At 45.9% G+C, this 20,963-nt stretch overlaps 9 non-coding genes across 9 annotated transcripts; all 9 read left to right on the forward strand.

Moving 5' to 3' along the window:
* The first annotated feature begins 1,029 nt into the window (after nucleotides 1–1,029).
* Nucleotides 1,030–1,220, forward strand: LOC130319322 (U2 spliceosomal RNA). Its single transcript, XR_008865548.1, has one exon. It is a non-coding gene; the product is annotated as a U2 spliceosomal RNA (small nuclear RNA).
* A 2,093-nt stretch (nucleotides 1,221–3,313) lies between these two features.
* LOC130319333 (U2 spliceosomal RNA) lies at nucleotides 3,314–3,504 on the forward strand. Its single transcript, XR_008865557.1, has one exon. It is a non-coding gene; the product is annotated as a U2 spliceosomal RNA (small nuclear RNA).
* A 2,093-nt stretch (nucleotides 3,505–5,597) lies between these two features.
* LOC130319334 (U2 spliceosomal RNA) lies at nucleotides 5,598–5,788 on the forward strand. The gene has a single exon (XR_008865558.1). It is a non-coding gene; the product is annotated as a U2 spliceosomal RNA (small nuclear RNA).
* Nucleotides 5,789–7,872: 2,084 nt separating this feature from the next.
* LOC130319310 (U2 spliceosomal RNA) lies at nucleotides 7,873–8,063 on the forward strand. Its single transcript, XR_008865537.1, has one exon. It is a non-coding gene; the product is annotated as a U2 spliceosomal RNA (small nuclear RNA).
* Nucleotides 8,064–10,151: 2,088 nt separating this feature from the next.
* LOC130319335 (U2 spliceosomal RNA) lies at nucleotides 10,152–10,342 on the forward strand. Its single transcript, XR_008865559.1, has one exon. It is a non-coding gene; the product is annotated as a U2 spliceosomal RNA (small nuclear RNA).
* Nucleotides 10,343–12,428: 2,086 nt separating this feature from the next.
* On the forward strand, nucleotides 12,429–12,619 carry LOC130319330 (U2 spliceosomal RNA). Its single transcript, XR_008865555.1, has one exon. It is a non-coding gene; the product is annotated as a U2 spliceosomal RNA (small nuclear RNA).
* A 2,084-nt stretch (nucleotides 12,620–14,703) lies between these two features.
* LOC130319311 (U2 spliceosomal RNA) lies at nucleotides 14,704–14,894 on the forward strand. The gene has a single exon (XR_008865538.1). It is a non-coding gene; the product is annotated as a U2 spliceosomal RNA (small nuclear RNA).
* Nucleotides 14,895–16,980: 2,086 nt separating this feature from the next.
* Nucleotides 16,981–17,171, forward strand: LOC130319312 (U2 spliceosomal RNA). Its single transcript, XR_008865539.1, has one exon. It is a non-coding gene; the product is annotated as a U2 spliceosomal RNA (small nuclear RNA).
* Nucleotides 17,172–19,266: 2,095 nt separating this feature from the next.
* LOC130319313 (U2 spliceosomal RNA) lies at nucleotides 19,267–19,457 on the forward strand. The gene has a single exon (XR_008865540.1). It is a non-coding gene; the product is annotated as a U2 spliceosomal RNA (small nuclear RNA).
* The last annotated feature ends 1,506 nt before the right edge of the window (nucleotides 19,458–20,963 follow it).

Below are 20,963 nucleotides of genomic sequence, written 5' to 3' on the forward strand. Positions count from 1 at the left end.
AAGAATAATACGCCCAGAAAAGAGGCGAAAAGGAGAAAAACGTAAAAAAACTTGAAAAAAAAGTAAGAGGAAGAGAAGGGAAAAAAAGGTGGAAATGGGTTTAAAAGTGATTTTGGCGGAGAAATATATATATATATATATATATATATATATATACGCGCACACACACACATATATATAAACGTATTCTCCGTTGAGATATTGCAGCCGCTGCTGTGTCCAGGCCCAGGAGCCTTAGCACTGTGCTGTGATGTCACTCAATACCACTGACATCACTAGGTGTAAACAACATCTCTCCTTTGCTGTGTATGTGACTATGGAGCTGTTTGGTGATGTTGTCTATTATGGCCTTCATAGAAGCAACAGGAGATTGTTGCATCCATCTAGAACCCTCAGAACTACAGTGCTATGATGTCACTCACTTCCACAGGCCTTGCAGAGTGTAAACAACAACAACCCAGCTTTGTTGTGTATGTAACCATAGGGATTTGTGATGTCACCTAGAACCTTCACAGCAGCGACAGCTTTATGAGGAGCATCAGCACTGCTCTGCCTGAGCAGAACCATCACCGCCATAGGTTGTCAAATAACCCGGGTTTAACCCACACAGGTAAGTCCAATGGGGTGCAGGCATGTCCTCTATGCTTACAGCTTCCCGTGGGTGTTGGTTTGATACCGTTTGGGGACAGCCAAGGAGGCATCTGCAGGCAACAAAGGTAGGTGTGTGCTTGTGTGTGTGTTTCCTATGCAGATCCTAAGCCCAGTGTCACATGCAAGTAGGAGGAGTAAGAAGGGTTCCTGGCAAATCCGGGTTATGGATTGCATTTAAAAAGGCCCCGTGGGAGTGCAATGGGCCCCTGTCTTGCTGCTTAGCAATAATGGTATGGGTTTAGGTTCTGCTGTGTGTACTGGTGGTTGACTGCCCCCCAGCCCAGAGTGTGCATGGAAAATTGTCTGGCAGCCTCCCTGACAGCAAGCAGTGATAGTGCCCATGAAGGGCACCTTGTTGGGCCCGCCCCTTTCACGGTTATCGCTTCTCGGCCTTTTGGCTAAGATCAAGTGTAGTATCTGTTCTTATCAGTTTAATATCTGATACGTCCCCTATCTGGGGACCATATATTAAATGGATTTTTGAGAACGGGGGCCGATTTCGAAGCTTGCTTCCGTCGCCCTATGCATTGACCCGATATGGCAGTATCTTCGGGTACAGTGCACCACCCCCTTACAGGGTTAAAAAGAAAGATTCCTACTTTCATTGCTACCTGCTTGCTGGCTAGCCAGCTAGCCAGCCCTGTGGGCCTTGCTGCTGCTGCAGCCAAAAAACAAAAGGTGGTGCTGCTGCTGCTTCTGCTGCTTCTGCTTCTGCTTGTGTCTGGCCGCTGTTGGAGCGTCCAGGCACAGGACTTCTGCTGCTGCTGACTAAATGGCCTCCTTAATTGGATCATTTGAGTAGCCAGCACACCTGTGCAGGTAGGGCATGACATGATAGGCAGCTGCCTTGATAGCGGGTGGGTGCTGAATGTTCCTAATTGACAAAATAAGATTAATGCTTATGAAGAAATATAAAATCTCATCCCTTCCCCAATATCGCGCCACACCCCTACCCCTTAATTCCCTGGTTGAACTTGATGGACATATGTCTTTTTTCGACTGTACTAACTATGTAACTATGTAACATAACATGGGGGGGGGGGGGGGGTCTCCTGGCTGTTCACACAGGTGTGTCATTGCTGTACATTGACCATGCATTGCTTCTGTGGTATTGCAAAGGCAAAGACAAATGCTTCCAGCCATCCATTGCACTAATGGATTGGTCATCAGCTGGCTGTCTATGTCCCGCATCAATATAGACCAAAGTACAGAGGGTTAGGCTATGCTATTGTGCACCTACCTGATGCATCAGAAGGTGCGAGGCCCTTGCTAAATTCTGTGCACAGACTTTGAGATCTATACTTTAGACTGTATCTAAACCTGCTCCAACATGGACTGACATTCTGGCCTACTTTCAGCCGATGCGACTTGTCTGTCGCTGAACAGTCGCTTTTTATGTATTCAGCACCTATGTATAATGTTGTAAAAATGCTCTAGAAGCTAAAGTCGCAGAAATGTCACACATATTTGGCCTGCAACTTTCTGTGCGACAAATTCAGACAGGAAAAATCAGTATAAATCCTTAGAAAATTATCCCCCAGTGTCTCCATCTGCTGGCGGTATTGAATAAGCATTGCTGCACTGATGGGGTATGCATTAGACGAAAAAAAAGAAGAAAAAGAAGAATAATACGCCCAGAAAAGAGGCGAAAAGGAGAAAAACGTAAAAAAACTTGAAAAAAAAGTAAGAGGAAGAGAAGGGAAAAAAAGGTGGAAATGGGTTTAAAAGTGATTTCGGCGGAGAAATATATATATATATATATATATATATATATATATATATATATATACGCGCACACACACACATATATATAAACGTATTCTCCGTTGAGATATTGCAGCCGCTGCTGTGTCCAGGCCCAGGAGCCTTAGCACTGTGCTGTGATGTCACTCAATACCACTGACATCACTAGGTGTAAACAACATCTCTCCTTTGCTGTGTATGTGACTATGGAGCTGTTTGGTGATGTCGTCTATTATGGCCTTCATAGAAGCAACAGGAGATTGTTGCATCCATCTAGAACCCTCAGAACTACAGTGCTATGATGTCACTCACTTCCACAGGCCTTGCAGAGTGTAAACAACAACAACCCAGCTTTGTTGTGTATGTAACCATAGGGATTTGTGATGTCACCTAGAACCTTCACAGCAGCGACAGCTTTATGAGGAGCATCAGCACTGCTCTGCCTGAGCAGAACCATCACCGCCATAGGTTGTCAAATAACCCGGGTTTAACCCACACAGGTAAGTCCAATGGGGTGCAGGCATGTCCTCTATGCTTACAGCTTCCCGTGGGTGTTGGTTTGATACCGTTTGGGGACAGCCAAGGAGGCATCTGCAGGCAACAAAGGTAGGTGTGTGCTTGTGTGTGTGTTTCCTATGCAGATCCTAAGCCCAGTGTCACATGCAAGTAGGAGGAGTAAGAAGGGTTCCTGGCAAATCCGGGTTATGGATTGCATTTAAAAAGGCCCCGTGGGAGTGCAATGGGCCCCTGTCTTGCTGCTTAGCAATAATGGTATGGGTTTAGGTTCTGCTGTGTGTACTGGTGGTTGACTGCCCCCCAGCCCAGAGTGTGCATGGAAAATTGTCTGGCAGCCTCCCTGACAGCAAGCAGTGATAGTGCCCATGAAGGGCACCTTGTTGGGCCCGCCCCTTTCACGGTTATCGCTTCTCGGCCTTTTGGCTAAGATCAAGTGTAGTATCTGTTCTTATCAGTTTAATATCTGATACGTCCCCTATCTGGGGACCATATATTAAATGGATTTTTGAGAACGGGGGCCGATTTCGAAGCTTGCTTCCGTCGCCCTATGCATTGACCCGATATGGCAGTATCTTCGGGTACAGTGCACCACCCCCTTACAGGGTTAAAAAGAAAGATTCCTACTTTCATTGCTACCTGCTTGCTGGCTAGCCAGCTAGCCAGCCCTGTGGGCCTTGCTGCTGCTGCAGCCAAAAAACAAAAGGTGGTGCTGCTGCTGCTTCTGCTGCTTCTGCTTCTGCTTGTGTCTGGCCGCTGTTGGAGCGTCCAGGCACAGGACTTCTGCTGCTGCTGACTAAATGGCCTCCTTAATTGGATCATTTGAGTAGCCAGCACACCTGTGCAGGTAGGGCATGACATGATAGGCAGCTGCCTTGATAGCGGGTGGGTGCTGAATGTTCCTAATTGACAAAATAAGATTAATGCTTATGAAGAAATATAAAATCTCATCCCTTCCCCAATATCGCGCCACACCCCTACCCCTTAATTCCCTGGTTGAACTTGATGGACATATGTCTTTTTTCGACCGTACTAACTATGTAACTATGTAACATAACATGGGGGGGGGAGGGGGGGGGGGTCTCCTGGCTGTTCACACAGGTGTGTCATTGCTGTACATTGACCATGCATTGCTTCTGTGGTATTGCAAAGGCAAAGACAAATGCTTCCAGCCATCCATTGCACTAATGGATTGGTCATCAGCTGGCTGTCTATGTCCCGCATCAATATAGACCAAAGTACAGAGGGTTAGGCTATGCTATTGTGCACCTACCTGATGCATCAGAAGGTGCGAGGCCCTTGCTAAATTCTGTGCACAGACTTTGAGATCTATACTTTAGACTGTATCTAAACCTGCTCCAACATGGACTGACATTCTGGCCTACTTTCAGCCGATGCGACTTGTCTGTCGCTGAACAGTCGCTTTTTATGTATTCAGCACCTATGTATAATGTTGTAAAAATGCTCTAGAAGCTAAAGTCGCAGAAATGTCACACATATTTGGCCTGCAACTTTCTGTGCGACAAATTCAGACAGGAAAAATCAGTATAAATCCTTAGAAAATTATCCCCCAGTGTCTCCATCTGCTGGCGGTATTGAATAAGCATTGCTGCACTGATGGGGTATGCATTAGACGAAAAAAAAAGAAGAAAAAGAAGAATAATACGCCCAGAAAAGAGGCGAAAAGGAGAAAAACGTAAAAAAACGTGAAAAAAAAGTAAGAGGAAGAGAAGGGAAAAAAAGGTGGAAATGGGTTTAAAAGTGATTTCGGCGGAGAAATATATATATATATATATATATATATATATATATATATACGCGCACACACACACATATATATAAACGTATTCTCCGTTGAGATATTGCAGCCGCTGCTGTGTCCAGGCCCAGGAGCCTTAGCACTGTGCTGTGATGTCACTCAATACCACTGACATCACTAGGTGTAAACAACATCTCTCCTTTGCTGTGTATGTGACTATGGAGCTGTTTGGTGATGTCGTCTATTATGGCCTTCATAGAAGCAACAGGAGATTGTTGCATCCATCTAGAACCCTCAGAACTACAGTGCTATGATGTCACTCACTTCCACAGGCCTTGCAGAGTGTAAACAACAACAACCCAGCTTTGTTGTGTATGTAACCATAGGGATTTGTGATGTCACCTAGAACCTTCACAGCAGCGACAGCTTTATGAGGAGCATCAGCACTGCTCTGCCTGAGCAGAACCATCACCGCCATAGGTTGTCAAATAACCCGGGTTTAACCCACACAGGTAAGTCCAATGGGGTGCAGGCATGTCCTCTATGCTTACAGCTTCCCGTGGGTGTTGGTTTGATACCGTTTGGGGACAGCCAAGGAGGCATCTGCAGGCAACAAAGGTAGGTGTGTGCTTGTGTGTGTGTTTCCTATGCAGATCCTAAGCCCAGTGTCACATGCAAGTAGGAGGAGTAAGAAGGGTTCCTGGCAAATCCGGGTTATGGATTGCATTTAAAAAGGCCCCGTGGGAGTGCAATGGGCCCCTGTCTTGCTGCTTAGCAATAATGGTATGGGTTTAGGTTCTGCTGTGTGTACTGGTGGTTGACTGCCCCCCAGCCCAGAGTGTGCATGGAAAATTGTCTGGCAGCCTCCCTGACAGCAAGCAGTGATAGTGCCCATGAAGGGCACCTTGTTGGGCCCGCCCCTTTCACGGTTATCGCTTCTCGGCCTTTTGGCTAAGATCAAGTGTAGTATCTGTTCTTATCAGTTTAATATCTGATACGTCCCCTATCTGGGGACCATATATTAAATGGATTTTTGAGAACGGGGGCCGATTTCGAAGCTTGCTTCCGTCGCCCTATGCATTGACCCGATATGGCAGTATCTTCGGGTACAGTGCACCACCCCCTTACAGGGTTAAAAAGAAAGATTCCTACTTTCATTGCTACCTGCTTGCTGGCTAGCCAGCTAGCCAGCCCTGTGGGCCTTGCTGCTGCTGCAGCCAAAGAACAAAAGGTGGTGCTTCTGCTGCTTCTGCTTCTGCTTGTGTCTGGCCGCTGTTGGAGCGTCCAGGCACAGGACTTCTGCTGCTGCTGACTAAACGGCCTCCTTAATTGGATCATTTGAGTAGCCAGCACACCTGTGCAGGTAGGGCATGACATGATAGGCAGCTGCCTTGATAGCGGGTGGGTGCTGAATGTTCCTAATTGACAAAATAAGATTAATGCTTATGAAGAAATATAAAATCTCATCCCTTCCCCAATATCGCGCCACACCCCTACCCCTTAATTCCCTGGTTGAACTTGATGGACATATGTCTTTTTTCGACCGTACTAACTATGTAACTATGTAACATAACATGGGGGGGGGGGGGGGGTCTCCTGGCTGTTCACACAGGTGTGTCATTGCTGTACATTGACCATGCATTGCTTCTGTGGTATTGCAAAGGCAAAGACAAATGCTTCCAGCCATCCATTGCACTAATGGATTGGTCATCAGCTGGCTGTCTATGTCCCGCATCAATATAGACCAAAGTACAGAGGGTTAGGCTATGCTATTGTGCACCTACCTGATGCATCAGAAGGTGCGAGGCCCTTGCTAAATTCTGTGCACAGACTTTGAGATCTATACTTTAGACTGTATCTAAACCTGCTCCAACATGGACTGACATTCTGGCCTACTTTCAGCCGATGCGACTTGTCTGTCGCTGAACAGTCCCTTTTTATGTATTCAGCACCTATGTATAATGTTGTAAAAATGCTCTAGAAGCTAAAGTCGCAGAAATGTCACACATATTTGGCCTGCAACTTTCTGTGCGACAAATTCAGACAGGAAAAATCAGTATAAATCCTTAGAAAATTATCCCCCAGTGTCTCCATCTGCTGGCGGTATTGAATAAGCATTGCTGCACTGATGGGGTATGCATTAGACGAAAAAAAAGAAGAAAAAGAAGAATAATACGCCCAGAAAAGAGGCGAAAAGGAGAAAAACGTAAAAAAACGTGAAAAAAAAGTAAGAGGAAGAGAAGGGAAAAAAAGGTGGAAATGGGTTTAAAAGTGATTTCGGCGGAGAAATATATATATATATATATATATATATATATATATATATATATATACGCGCACACACACACATATATATAAACGTATTCTCCGTTGAGATATTGCAGCCGCTGCTGTGTCCAGGCCCAGGAGCCTTAGCACTGTGCTGTGATGTCACTCAATACCACTGACATCACTAGGTGTAAACAACATCTCTCCTTTGCTGTGTATGTGACTATGGAGCTGTTTGGTGATGTCGTCTATTATGGCCTTCATAGAAGCAACAGGAGATTGTTGCATCCATCTAGAACCCTCAGAACTACAGTGCTATGATGTCACTCACTTCCACAGGCCTTGCAGAGTGTAAACAACAACAACCCAGCTTTGTTGTGTATGTAACCATAGGGATTTGTGATGTCACCTAGAACCTTCACAGCAGCGACAGCTTTATGAGGAGCATCAGCACTGCTCTGCCTGAGCAGAACCATCACCGCCATAGGTTGTCAAATAACCCGGGTTTAACCCACACAGGTAAGTCCAATGGGGTGCAGGCATGTCCTCTATGCTTACAGCTTCCCGTGGGTGTTGGTTTGATACCGTTTGGGGACAGCCAAGGAGGCATCTGCAGGCAACAAAGGTAGGTGTGTGCTTGTGTGTGTGTTTCCTATGCAGATCCTAAGCCCAGTGTCACATGCAAGTAGGAGGAGTAAGAAGGGTTCCTGGCAAATCCGGGTTATGGACTGCATTTAAAAAGGACCCGTGGGAGTGCAATGGGCCCCTGTCTTGCTGCTTAGCAATAATGGTATGGGTTTAGGTTCTGCTGTGTGTACTGGTGGTTGACTGCCCCCCAGCCCAGAGTGTGCATGGAAAATTGTCTGGCAGCCTCCCTGACAGCAAGCAGTGATAGTGCCCATGAAGGGCACCTTGTTGGGCCCGCCCCTTTCACGGTTATCGCTTCTCGGCCTTTTGGCTAAGATCAAGTGTAGTATCTGTTCTTATCAGTTTAATATCTGATACGTCCCCTATCTGGGGACCATATATTAAATGGATTTTTGAGAACGGGGGCCGATTTTGAAGCTTGCTTCCGTCGCCCTATGCATTGACCCGATATGGCAGTATCTTCGGGTACAGTGCACCACCCCCTTACAGGGTTAAAAAGAAAGATTCCTACTTTCATTGCTACCTGCTTGCTGGCTAGCCAGCTAGCCAGCCCTGTGGGCCTTGCTGCTGCTGCAGCCAAAAAACAAAAGGTGGTGCTGCTGCTGCTTCTGCTGCTTCTGCTTCTGCTTGTGTCTGGCCGCTGTTGGAGCGTCCAGGCACAGGACTTCTGCTGCTGCTGACTAAATGGCCTCCTTAATTGGATCATTTGAGTAGCCAGCACACCTGTGCAGGTAGGGCATGACATGATAGGCAGCTGCCTTGATAGCGGGTGGGTGCTGAATGTTCCTAATTGACAAAATAAGATTAATGCTTATGAAGAAATATAAAATCTCATCCCTTCCCCAATATCGCGCCACACCCCTACCCCTTAATTCCCTGGTTGAACTTGATGGACATATGTCTTTTTTCGACCGTACTAACTATGTAACTATGTAACATAACATGGGGGGGGGGGTCTCCTGGCTGTTCACACAGGTGTGTCATTGCTGTACATTGACCATGCATTGCTTCTGTGGTATTGCAAAGGCAAAGACAAATGCTTCCAGCCATCCATTGCACTAATGGATTGGTCATCAGCTGGCTGTCTATGTCCCGCATCAATATAGACCAAAGTACAGAGGGTTAGGCTATGCTATTGTGCACCTACCTGATGCATCAGAAGGTGCGAGGCCCTTGCTAAATTCTGTGCACAGACTTTGAGATCTATACTTTAGACTGTATCTAAACCTGCTCCAACATGGACTGACATTCTGGCCTACTTTCAGCCGATGCGACTTGTCTGTCGCTGAACAGTCGCTTTTTATGTATTCAGCACCTATGTATAATGTTGTAAAAATGCTCTAGAAGCTAAAGTCGCAGAAATGTCACACATATTTGGCCTGCAACTTTCTGTGCGACAAATTCAGACAGGAAAAATCAGTATAAATCCTTAGAAAATTATCCCCCAGTGTCTCCATCTGCTGGCGGTATTGAATAAGCATTGCTGCACTGATGGGGTATGCATTAGACGAAAAAAAAGAAGAAAAAGAAGAATAATACGCCCAGAAAAGAGGCGAAAAGGAGAAAAACGTAAAAAAACTTGAAAAAAAAGTAAGAGGAAGAGAAGGGAAAAAAAGGTGGAAATGGGTTTAAAAGTGATTTCGGCGGAGAAATATATATATATATATATATATATATATATATATATATATATATACGCGCACACACACACATATATATAAACGTATTCTCCGTTGAGATATTGCAGCCGCTGCTGTGTCCAGGCCCAGGAGCCTTAGCACTGTGCTGTGATGTCACTCAATACCACTGACATCACTAGGTGTAAACAACATCTCTCCTTTGCTGTGTATGTGACTATGGAGCTGTTTGGTGATGTCGTCTATTATGGCCTTCATAGAAGCAACAGGAGATTGTTGCATCCATCTAGAACCCTCAGAACTACAGTGCTATGATGTCACTCACTTCCACAGGCCTTGCAGAGTGTAAACAACAACAACCCAGCTTTGTTGTGTATGTAACCATAGGGATTTGTGATGTCACCTAGAACCTTCACAGCAGCGACAGCTTTATGAGGAGCATCAGCACTGCTCTGCCTGAGCAGAACCATCACCGCCATAGGTTGTCAAATAACCCGGGTTTAACCCACACAGGTAAGTCCAATGGGGTGCAGGCATGTCCTCTATGCTTACAGCTTCCCGTGGGTGTTGGTTTGATACCGTTTGGGGACAGCCAAGGAGGCATCTGCAGGCAACAAAGGTAGGTGTGTGCTTGTGTGTGTGTTTCCTATGCAGATCCTAAGCCCAGTGTCACATGCAAGTAGGAGGAGTAAGAAGGGTTCCTGGCAAATCCGGGTTATGGATTGCATTTAAAAAGGCCCCGTGGGAGTGCAATGGGCCCCTGTCTTGCTGCTTAGCAATAATGGTATGGGTTTAGGTTCTGCTGTGTGTACTGGTGGTTGACTGCCCCCCAGCCCAGAGTGTGCATGGAAAATTGTCTGGCAGCCTCCCTGACAGCAAGCAGTGATAGTGCCCATGAAGGGCACCTTGTTGGGCCCGCCCCTTTCACGGTTATCGCTTCTCGGCCTTTTGGCTAAGATCAAGTGTAGTATCTGTTCTTATCAGTTTAATATCTGATACGTCCCCTATCTGGGGACCATATATTAAATGGATTTTTGAGAACGGGGGCCGATTTCGAAGCTTGCTTCCGTCGCCCTATGCATTGACCCGATATGGCAGTATCTTCGGGTACAGTGCACCACCCCTTACAGGGTTAAAAAGAAAGATTCCTACTTTCATTGCTACCTGCTTGCTGGCTAGCCAGCTAGCCAGCCCTGTGGGCCTTGCTGCTGCTGCAGCCAAAAAACAAAAGGTGGTGCTGCTGCTGCTTCTGCTGCTTCTGCTTCTGCTTGTGTCTGGCCGCTGTTGGAGCGTCCAGGCACAGGACTTCTGCTGCTGCTGACTAAACGGCCTCCTTAATTGGATCATTTGAGTAGCCAGCACACCTGTGCAGGTAGGGCATGACATGATAGGCAGCTGCCTTGATAGCGGGTGGGTGCTGAATGTTCCTAATTGACAAAATAAGATTAATGCTTATGAAGAAATATAAAATCTCATCCCTTCCCCAATATCGCGCCACACCCCTACCCCTTAATTCCCTGGTTGAACTTGATGGACATATGTCTTTTTTCGACCGTACTAACTATGTAACTCTGTAACATAACATGGGGGGGGGTGGTCTCCTGGCTGTTCACACAGGTGTGTCATTGCTGTACATTGACCATGCATTGCTTCTGTGGTATTGCAAAGGCAAAGACAAATGCTTCCAGCCATCCATTGCACTAATGGATTGGTCATCAGCTGGCTGTCTATGTCCCGCATCAATATAGACCAAAGTACAGAGGGTTAGGCTATGCTATTGTGCACCTACCTGATGCATCAGAAGGTGCGAGGCCCTTGCTAAATTCTGTGCACAGACTTTGAGATCTATACTTTAGACTGTATCTAAACCTGCTCCAACATGGACTGACATTCTGGCCTACTTTCAGCCGATGCGACTTGTCTGTCGCTGAACAGTCGCTTTTTATGTATTCAGCACCTATGTATAATGTTGTAAAAATGCTCTAGAAGCTAAAGTCGCAGAAATGTCACACATATTTGGCCTGCAGCTTTCTGTGCGACAAATTCAGACAGGAAAAATCAGTATAAATCCTTAGAAAATTATCCCCCAGTGTCTCCATCTGCTGGCGGTATTGAATAAGCATTGCTGCACTGATGGGGTATGCATTAGACGAAAAAAAAGAAGAAAAAGAAGAATAATACGCCCAGAAAAGAGGCGAAAAGGAGAAAAACGTAAAAAAACGTGAAAAAAAAGTAAGAGGAAGAGAAGGGAAAAAAAGGTGGAAATGGGTTTAAAAGTGATTTCGGCGGAGAAATATATATATATATATATATATATATATATATATATATATATACGCGCACACACACACATATATATAAACGTATTCTCCGTTGAGATATTGCAGCCGCTGCTGTGTCCAGGCCCAGGAGCCTTAGCACTGTGCTGTGATGTCACTCAATACCACTGACATCACTAGGTGTAAACAACATCTCTCCTTTGATGTGTATGTGACTATGGAGCTGTTTGGTGATGTCGTCTATTATGGCCTTCATAGAAGCAACAGGAGATTGTTGCATCCATCTAGAACCCTCAGAACTACAGTGCTATGATGTCACTCACTTCCACAGGCCTTGCAGAGTGTAAACAACAACAACCCAGCTTTGTTGTGTATGTAACCATAGGGATTTGTGATGTCACCTAGAACCTTCACAGCAGCGACAGCTTTATGAGGAGCATCAGCACTGCTCTGCCTGAGCAGAACCATCACCGCCATAGGTTGTCAAATAACCCGGGTTTAACCCACACAGGTAAGTCCAATGGGGTGCAGGCATGTCCTCTATGCTTACAGCTTCCCGTGGGTGTTGGTTTGATACCGTTTGGGGACAGCCAAGGAGGCATCTGCAGGCAACAAAGGTAGGTGTGTGCTTGTGTGTGTGTTTCCTATGCAGATCCTAAGCCCAGTGTCACATGCAAGTAGGAGGAGTAAGAAGGGTTCCTGGCAAATCCGGGTTATGGATTGCATTTAAAAAGGCCCCGTGGGAGTGCAATGGGCCCCTGTCTTGCTGCTTAGCAATAATGGTATGGGTTTAGGTTCTGCTGTGTGTACTGGTGGTTGACTGCCCCCCAGCCCAGAGTGTGCATGGAAAATTGTCTGGCAGCCTCCCTGACAGCAAGCAGTGATAGTGCCCATGAAGGGCACCTTGTTGGGCCCGCCCCTTTCACGGTTATCGCTTCTCGGCCTTTTGGCTAAGATCAAGTGTAGTATCTGTTCTTATCAGTTTAATATCTGATACGTCCCCTATCTGGGGACCATATATTAAATGGATTTTTGAGAACGGGGGCCGATTTCGAAGCTTGCTTCCGTCGCCCTATGCATTGACCCGATATGGCAGTATCTTCAGGTACAGTGCACCACCCCCTTACAGGGTTAAAAAGAAAGATTCCTACTTTCATTGCTACCTGCTTGCTGGCTAGCCAGCTAGCCAGCCCTGTGGGCCTTGCTGCTGCTGCAGCCAAAAAACAAAAGGTGGTGCTGCTGCTGCTTCTGCTGCTTCTGCTTCTGCTTGTGTCTGGCCGCTGTTGGAGCGTCCAGGCACAGGACTTCTGCTGCTGCTGACTAAATGGCCTCCTTAATTGGATCATTTGAGTAGCCAGCACACCTGTGCAGGTAGGGCATGACATGATAGGCAGCTGCCTTGATAGCGGGTGGGTGCTGAATGTTCCTAATTGACAAAATAAGATTAATGCTTATGAAGAAATATAAAATCTCATCCCTTCCCCAATATCGCGCCACACCCCTACCCCTTAATTCCCTGGTTGAACTTGATGGACATATGTCTTTTTTCGACCGTACTAACTATGTAACTATGTAACATAACATGGGGGGGGGGGTCTCCTGGCTGTTCACACAGGTGTGTCATTGCTGTACATTGACCATGCATTGCTTCTGTGGTATTGCAAAGGCAAAGACAAATGCTTCCAGCCATCCATTGCACTAATGGATTGGTCATCAGCTGGCTATCTATGTCCCGCATCAATATAGACCAAAGTACAGAGGGTTAGGCTATGCTATTGTGCACCTACCTGATGCATCAGAAGGTGCGAGGCCCTTGCTAAATTCTGTGCACAGACTTTGAGATCTATACTTTAGACTGTATCTAAACCTGCTCCAACATGGACTGACATTCTGGCCTACTTTCAGCCGATGCGACTTGTCTGTCGCTGAACAGTCGCTTTTTATGTATTCAGCACCTATGTATAATGTTGTAAAAATGCTCTAGAAGCTAAAGTCGCAGAAATGTCACACATATTTGGCCTGCAACTTTCTGTGCGACAAATTCAGACAGGAAAAATCAGTATAAATCCTTAGAAAATTATCCCCCAGTGTCTCCATCTGCTGGCGGTATTGAATAAGCATTGCTGCACTGATGGGGTATGCATTAGACGAAAAAAAAGAAGAAAAAGAAGAATAATACGCCCAGAAAAGAGGCGAAAAGGAGAAAAACGTAAAAAAACGTGAAAAAAAAGTAAGAGGAAGAGAAGGGAAAAAAAGGTGGAAATGGGTTTAAAAGTGATTTCGGCGGAGAAATATATATATATATATATATATATATATATATATATATATACGCGCACACACACACATATATATAAACGTATTCTCCGTTGAGATATTGCAGCCGCTGCTGTGTCCAGGCCCAGGAGCCTTAGCACTGTGCTGTGATGTCACTCAATACCACTGACATCACTAGGTGTAAACAACATCTCTCCTTTGCTGTGTATGTGACTATGGAGCTGTTTGGTGATGTCGTCTATTATGGCCTTCATAGAAGCAACAGGAGATTGTTGCATCCATCTAGAACCCTCAGAACTACAGTGCTATGATGTCACTCACTTCCACAGGCCTTGCAGAGTGTAAACAACAACAACCCAGCTTTGTTGTGTATGTAACCATAGGGATTTGTGATGTCACCTAGAACCTTCACAGCAGCGACAGCTTTATGAGGAGCATCAGCACTGCTCTGCCTGAGCAGAACCATCACCGCCATAGGTTGTCAAATAACCCGGGTTTAACCCACACAGGTAAGTCCAATGGGGTGCAGGCATGTCCTCTATGCTTACAGCTTCCCGTGGGTGTTGGTTTGATACCGTTTGGGGACAGCCAAGGAGGCATCTGCAGGCAACAAAGGTAGGTGTGTGCTTGTGTGTGTGTTTCCTATGCAGATCCTAAGCCCAGTGTCACATGCAAGTAGGAGGAGTAAGAAGGGTTCCTGGCAAATCCGGGTTATGGATTGCATTTAAAAAGGCCCCGTGGGAGTGCAATGGGCCCCTGTCTTGCTGCTTAGCAATAATGGTATGGGTTTAGGTTCTGCTGTGTGTACTGGTGGTTGACTGCCCCCCAGCCCAGAGTGTGCATGGAAAATTGTCTGGCAGCCTCCCTGACAGCAAGCAGTGATAGTGCCCATGAAGGGCACCTTGTTGGGCCCGCCCCTTTCACGGTTATCGCTTCTCGGCCTTTTGGCTAAGATCAAGTGTAGTATCTGTTCTTATCAGTTTAATATCTGATACGTCCCCTATCTGGGGACCATATATTAAATGGATTTTTGAGAACGGGGGCCGATTTCGAAGCTTGCTTCCGTCGCCCTATGCATTGACCCGATATGGCAGTATCTTCGGGTACAGTGCACCACCCCCTTACAGGGTTAAAAAGAAAGATTCCTACTTTCATTGCTACCTGCTTGCTGGCTAGCCAGCTAGCCAGCCCTGTGGGCCTTGCTGCTGCTGCTGCAGCCAAAAAACAAAAGGTGGTGCTGCTGCTGCTTCTGCTGCTTCTGCTTCTGCTTGTGTCTGGCCGCTGTTGGAGCGTCCAGGCACAGGACTTCTGCTGCTGCTGACTAAATGGCCTCCTTAATTGGATCATTTGAGTAGCCAGCACACCTGTGCAGGTAGGGCATGACATGATAGGCAGCTGCCTTGATAGCGGGTGGGTGCTGAATGTTCCTAATTGACAAAATAAGATTAATGCTTATGAAGAAATATAAAATCTCATCCCTTCCCCAATATCGCGCCACACCCCTACCCCTTAATTCCCTGGTTGAACTTGATGGACATATGTCTTTTTTCGACCGTACTAACTATGTAACTATGTAACATAACATGGGGGGGGGGGGTCTCCTGGCTGTTCACACAGGTGTGTCATTGCTGTACATTGACCATGCATTGCTTCTGTGGTATTGCAAAGGCAAAGACAAATGCTTCCAGCCATCCATTGCACTAATGGATTGGTCATCAGCTGGCTATCTATGTCCCGCATCAATATAGACCAAAGTACAGAGGGTTAGGCTATGCTATTGTGCACCTACCTGATGCATCAGAAGGTGCGAGGCCCTTGCTAAATTCTGTGCACAGACTTTGAGATCTATACTTTAGACTGTATCTAAACCTGCTCCAACATGGACTGACATTCTGGCCTACTTTCAGCCGATGCGACTTGTCTGTCGCTGAACAGTCGCTTTTTATGTATTCAGCACCTATGTATAATGTTGTAAAAATGCTCTAGAAGCTAAAGTCGCAGAAATGTCACACATATTTGGCCTGCAACTTTCTGTGCGACAAATTCAGACAGGAAAAATCAGTATAAATCCTTAGAAAATTATCCCCCAGTGTCTCCATCTGCTGGCGGTATTGAATAAGCATTGCTGCACTGATGGGGTATGCATTAGACGAAAAAAAAGAAGAAAAAGAAGAATAATACGCCCAGAAAAGAGGCGAAAAGGAGAAAAACGTAAAAAAACGTGAAAAAAAAGTAAGAGGAAGAGAAGGGAAAAAAAGGTGGAAATGGGTTTAAAAGTGATTTCGGCGGAGAAATATATATATATATATATATATATATATATATATATATACGCGCACACACACACATATATATAAACGTATTCTCCGTTGAGATATTGCAGCCGCTGCTGTGTCCAGGCCCAGGAGCCTTAGCACTGTGCTGTGATGTCACTCAATACCACTGACATCACTAGGTGTAAACAACATCTCTCCTTTGCTGTGTATGTGACTATGGAGCTGTTTGGTGATGTCGTCTATTATGGCCTTCATAGAAGCAACAGGAGATTGTTGCATCCATCTAGAACCCTCAGAACTACAGTGCTATGATGTCACTCACTTCCACAGGCCTTGCAGAGTGTAAACAACAACAACCCAGCTTTGTTGTGTATGTAACCATAGGGATTTGTGATGTCACCTAGAACCTTCACAGCAGCGACAGCTTTATGAGGAGCATCAGCACTGCTCTGCCTGAGCAGAACCATCACCGCCATAGGTTGTCAAATAACCCGGGTTTAACCCACACAGGTAAGTCCAATGGGGTGCAGGCATGTCCTCTATGCTTACAGCTTCCCGTGGGTGTTGGTTTGATACCGTTTGGGGACAGCCAAGGAGGCATCTGCAGGCAACAAAGGTAGGTGTGTGCTTGTGTGTGTGTTTCCTATGCAGATCCTAAGCCCAGTGTCACATGCAAGTAGGAGGAGTAAGAAGGGTTCCTGGCAAATCCGGGTTATGGATTGCATTTAAAAAGGCCCCGTGGGAGTGCAATGGGCCCCTGTCTTGCTGCTTAGCAATAATGGTATGGGTTTAGGTTCTGCTGTGTGTACTGGTGGTTGACTGCCCCCCAGCCCAGAGTGTGCATGGAAAATTGTCTGGCAGCCTCCCTGACAGCAAGCAGTGATAGTGCCCATGAAGGGCACCTTGTTGGGCCCGCCCCTTTCACGGTTATCGCTTCTCGGCCTTTTGGCTAAGATCAAGTGTAGTATCTGTTCTTATCAGTTTAATATCTGATACGTCCCCTATCTGGGGACCATATATTAAATGGATTTTTGAGAACGGGGGCCGATTTCGAAGCTTGCTTCCGTCGCCCTATGCATTGACCCGATATGGCAGTATCTTCGGGTACAGTGCACCACCCCCTTACAGGGTTAAAAAGAAAGATTCCTACTTTCATTGCTACCTGCTTGCTGGCTAGCCAGCTAGCCAGCCCTGTGGGCCTTGCTGCTGCTGCTGCAGCCAAAAAACAAAAGGTGGTGCTGCTGCTGCTTCTGCTGCTTCTGCTTCTGCTTGTGTCTGGCCGCTGTTGGAGCGTCCAGGCACAGGACTTCTGCTGCTGCTGACTAAATGGCCTCCTTAATTGGATCATTTGAGTAGCCAGCACACCTGTGCAGGTAGGGCATGACATGATAGGCAGCTGCCTTGATAGCGGGTGGGTGCTGAATGTTCCTAATTGACAAAATAAGATTAATGCTTATGAAGAAATATAAAATCTCATCCCTTCCCCAATATCGCGCCACACCCCTACCCCTTAATTCCCTGGTTGAACTTGATGGACATATGTCTTTTTTCGACCGTACTAACTATGTAACTATGTAACATAACATGGGGGGGGGGGGGGGGGTCTCCTGGCTGTTCACACAGGTGTGTCATTGCTGTACATTGACCATGCATTGCTTCTGTGGTATTGCAAAGGCAAAGACAAATGCTTCCAGCCATCCATTGCACTAATGGATTGGTCATCAGCTGGCTGTCTATGTCCCGCATCAATATAGACCAAAGTACAGAGGGTTAGGCTATGCTATTGTGCACCTACCTGATGCATCAGAAGGTGCGAGGCCCTTGCTAAATTCTGTGCACAGACTTTGAGATCTATACTTTAGACTGTATCTAAACCTGCTCCAACATGGACTGACATTCTGGCCTACTTTCAGCCGATGCGACTTGTCTGTCGCTGAACAGTCGCTTTTTATGTATTCAGCACCTATGTATAATGTTGTAAAAATGCTCTAGAAGCTAAAGTCGCAGAAATGTCACACATATTTGGCCTGCAACTTTCTGTGCGACAAATTCAGACAGGAAAAATCAGTATAAATCCTTAGAAAATTATCCCCCAGTGTCTCCATCTGCTGGCGGTATTGAATAAGCATTGCTGCACTGATGGGGTATGCATTAGACGAAAAAAAAGAAGAAAAAGAAGAATAATACGCCCAGAAAAGAGGCGAAAAGGAGAAAAATGTAAAAAAACGTGAAAAAAAAGTAAGAGGAAGAGAAGGGAAAAAAAGGTGGAAATGGGTTTAAAAGTGATTTCGGCGGAGAAATATATATATATATATATATATATATATATATATATATATATACGCGCACACACACACATATATATAAACGTATTCTCCGTTGAGATATTGCAGCCGCTGCTGTGTCCAGGCCCAGGAGCCTTAGCACTGTGCTGTGATGTCACTCAAAACCAGTGACATCACTAGGTGTAAACAACATCTCTCCTTTGCTGTGTATGTGACTATGGAGCTGTTTGGTGATGTCGTCTATTATGGCCTTCATAGAAGCAACAGGAGATTGTTGCATCCATCTAGAACCCTCAGAACTACAGTGCTATGATGTCACTCACTTCCACAGGCCTTGCAGAGTGTAAACAACAACAACCCAGCTTTGTTGTGTATGTAACCATAGGGATTTGTGATGTCACCTAGAACCTTCACAGCAGCGACAGCTTTATGAGGAGCATCAGCACTGCTCTGCCTGAGCAGAACCATCACCGCCATAGGTTGTCAAATAACCCGGGTTTAACCCACACAGGTAAGTCCAATGGGGTGCAGGCATGTCCTCTATGCTTACAGCTTCCCGTGGGTGTTGGTTTGATACCGTTTGGGGACAGCCAAGGAGGCATCTGCAGGCAACAAAGGTAGGTGTGTGCTTGTGTGTGTGTTTCCTATGCAGATCCTAAGCCCAGTGTCACATGCAAGTAGGAGGAGTAAGAAGGGTTCCTGGCAAATCCGGGTTATGGATTGCATTTAAAAAGGCCCCGTGGGAGTGCAATGGGCCCCTGTCTTGCTGCTTAGCAATAATGGTATGGGTTTAGGTTCTGCTGTGTGTACTGGTGGTTGACTGCCCCCCAGCCCAGAGTGTGCATGGAAAATTGTCTGGCAGCCTCCCTGACAGCAAGCAGTGATAGTGCCCATGAAGGGCACCTTGTTGGGCCCGCCCCTTTCACGGTTATCGCTTCTCGGCCTTTTGGCTAAGATCAAGTGTAGTATCTGTTCTTATCAGTTTAATATCTGATACGTCCCCTATCTGGGGACCATATATTAAATGGATTTTTGAGAACGGGGGCCGATTTCGAAGCTTGCTTCCGTCGCCCTATGCATTGACCCGATATGGCAGTATCTTCGGGTACAGTGCACCACCCCCTTACAGGGTTAAAAAGAAAGATTCCTACTTTCATTGCTACCTGCTTGCTGGCTAGCCAGCTAGCCAGCCCTGTGGGCCTTGCTGCTGCTGCAGCCAAAAAACAAAAGGTGGTGCTGCTGCTGCTTCTGCTTCTGCTTGTGTCTGGCCGCTGTTGGAGCGTCCAGGCACAGGACTTCTGCTGCTGCTGACTAAATGGCCTCCTTAATTGGATCATTTGAGTAGCCAGCACACCTGTGCAGGTAGGGCATGACATGATAGGCAGCTGCCTTGATAGCGGGTGGGTGCTGAATGTTCCTAATTGACAAAATAAGATTAATGCTTATGAAGAAATATAAAATCTCATCCCCTCCCCAATATCGCGCCACACCCCTACCCCTTAATTCCCTGGTTGAACTTGATGGACATATGTCTTTTTTCGACCGTACTAACTATGTAACTATGTAACATAACATGGGGGGGGGGGTCTCCTGGCTGTTCACACAGGTGTGTCATTGCTGTACATTGACCATGCATTGCTTCTGTGGTATTGCAAAGGCAAAGACAAATGCTTCCAGCCATCCATTGCACTAATGGATTGGTCATCAGCTGGCTGTCTATGTCCCGCATCAATATAGACCAAAGTACAGAGGGTTAGGCTATGCTATTGTGCACCTACCTGATGCATCAGAAGGTGCGAGGCCCTTGCTAAATTCTGTGCACAGACTTTGAGATCTATACTTTAGACTGTATCTAAACCTGCTCCAACATGGACTGACATTCTGGCCTACTTTCAGCCGATGCGACTTGTCTGTCGCTGAACAGTCGCTTTTTATGTATTCAGCACCTATGTATAATGTTGTAAAAATGCTCTAGAAGCTAAAGTCGCAGAAATGTCACACATATTTGGCCTGCAACTTTCTGTGCGACAAATTCAGACAGGAAAAATCAGTATAAATCCTTAGAAAATTATCCCCCAGTGTCTCCATCTGCTGGCGGTATTGAATAAGCATTGCTGCACTGATGGGGTATGCATTAGACGAAAAAAAAGAAGAAAAAGAAGAATAATACGCCCAGAAAAGAGGCGAAAAGGAGAAAAACGTAAAAAAACGTGAAAAAAAAGTAAGAGGAAGAGAAGGGAAAAAAAGGTGGAAATGGGTTTAAAAGTGATTTTGGCGGAGAAATATATATATATATATATATATATATATATATATATATATATACGCGCACACACACACATATATATAAACGTATTCTCCGTTGAGATATTGCAGCCGCTGCTGTGTCCAGGCCCAGGAGCCTTAGCACTGTGCTGTGATGTCACTCAATACCACTGACATCACTAGGTGTAAACAACATCTCTCCTTTGCTGTGTATGTGACTATGGAGCTGTTTGGTGATGTCGTCTATTATGGCCTTCATAGAAGCAACAGGAGATTGTTGCATCCATCTAGAACCCTCAGAACTACAGTGCTATGATGTCACTCACTTCCACAGGCCTTGCAGAGTGTAAACAACAACAACC

This window comes from Hyla sarda, unplaced genomic scaffold (assembly GCF_029499605.1).
Source record: "Hyla sarda isolate aHylSar1 unplaced genomic scaffold, aHylSar1.hap1 scaffold_2109, whole genome shotgun sequence".
NCBI classification, from domain to species: Eukaryota; Metazoa; Chordata; class Amphibia; order Anura; family Hylidae; genus Hyla; species Hyla sarda.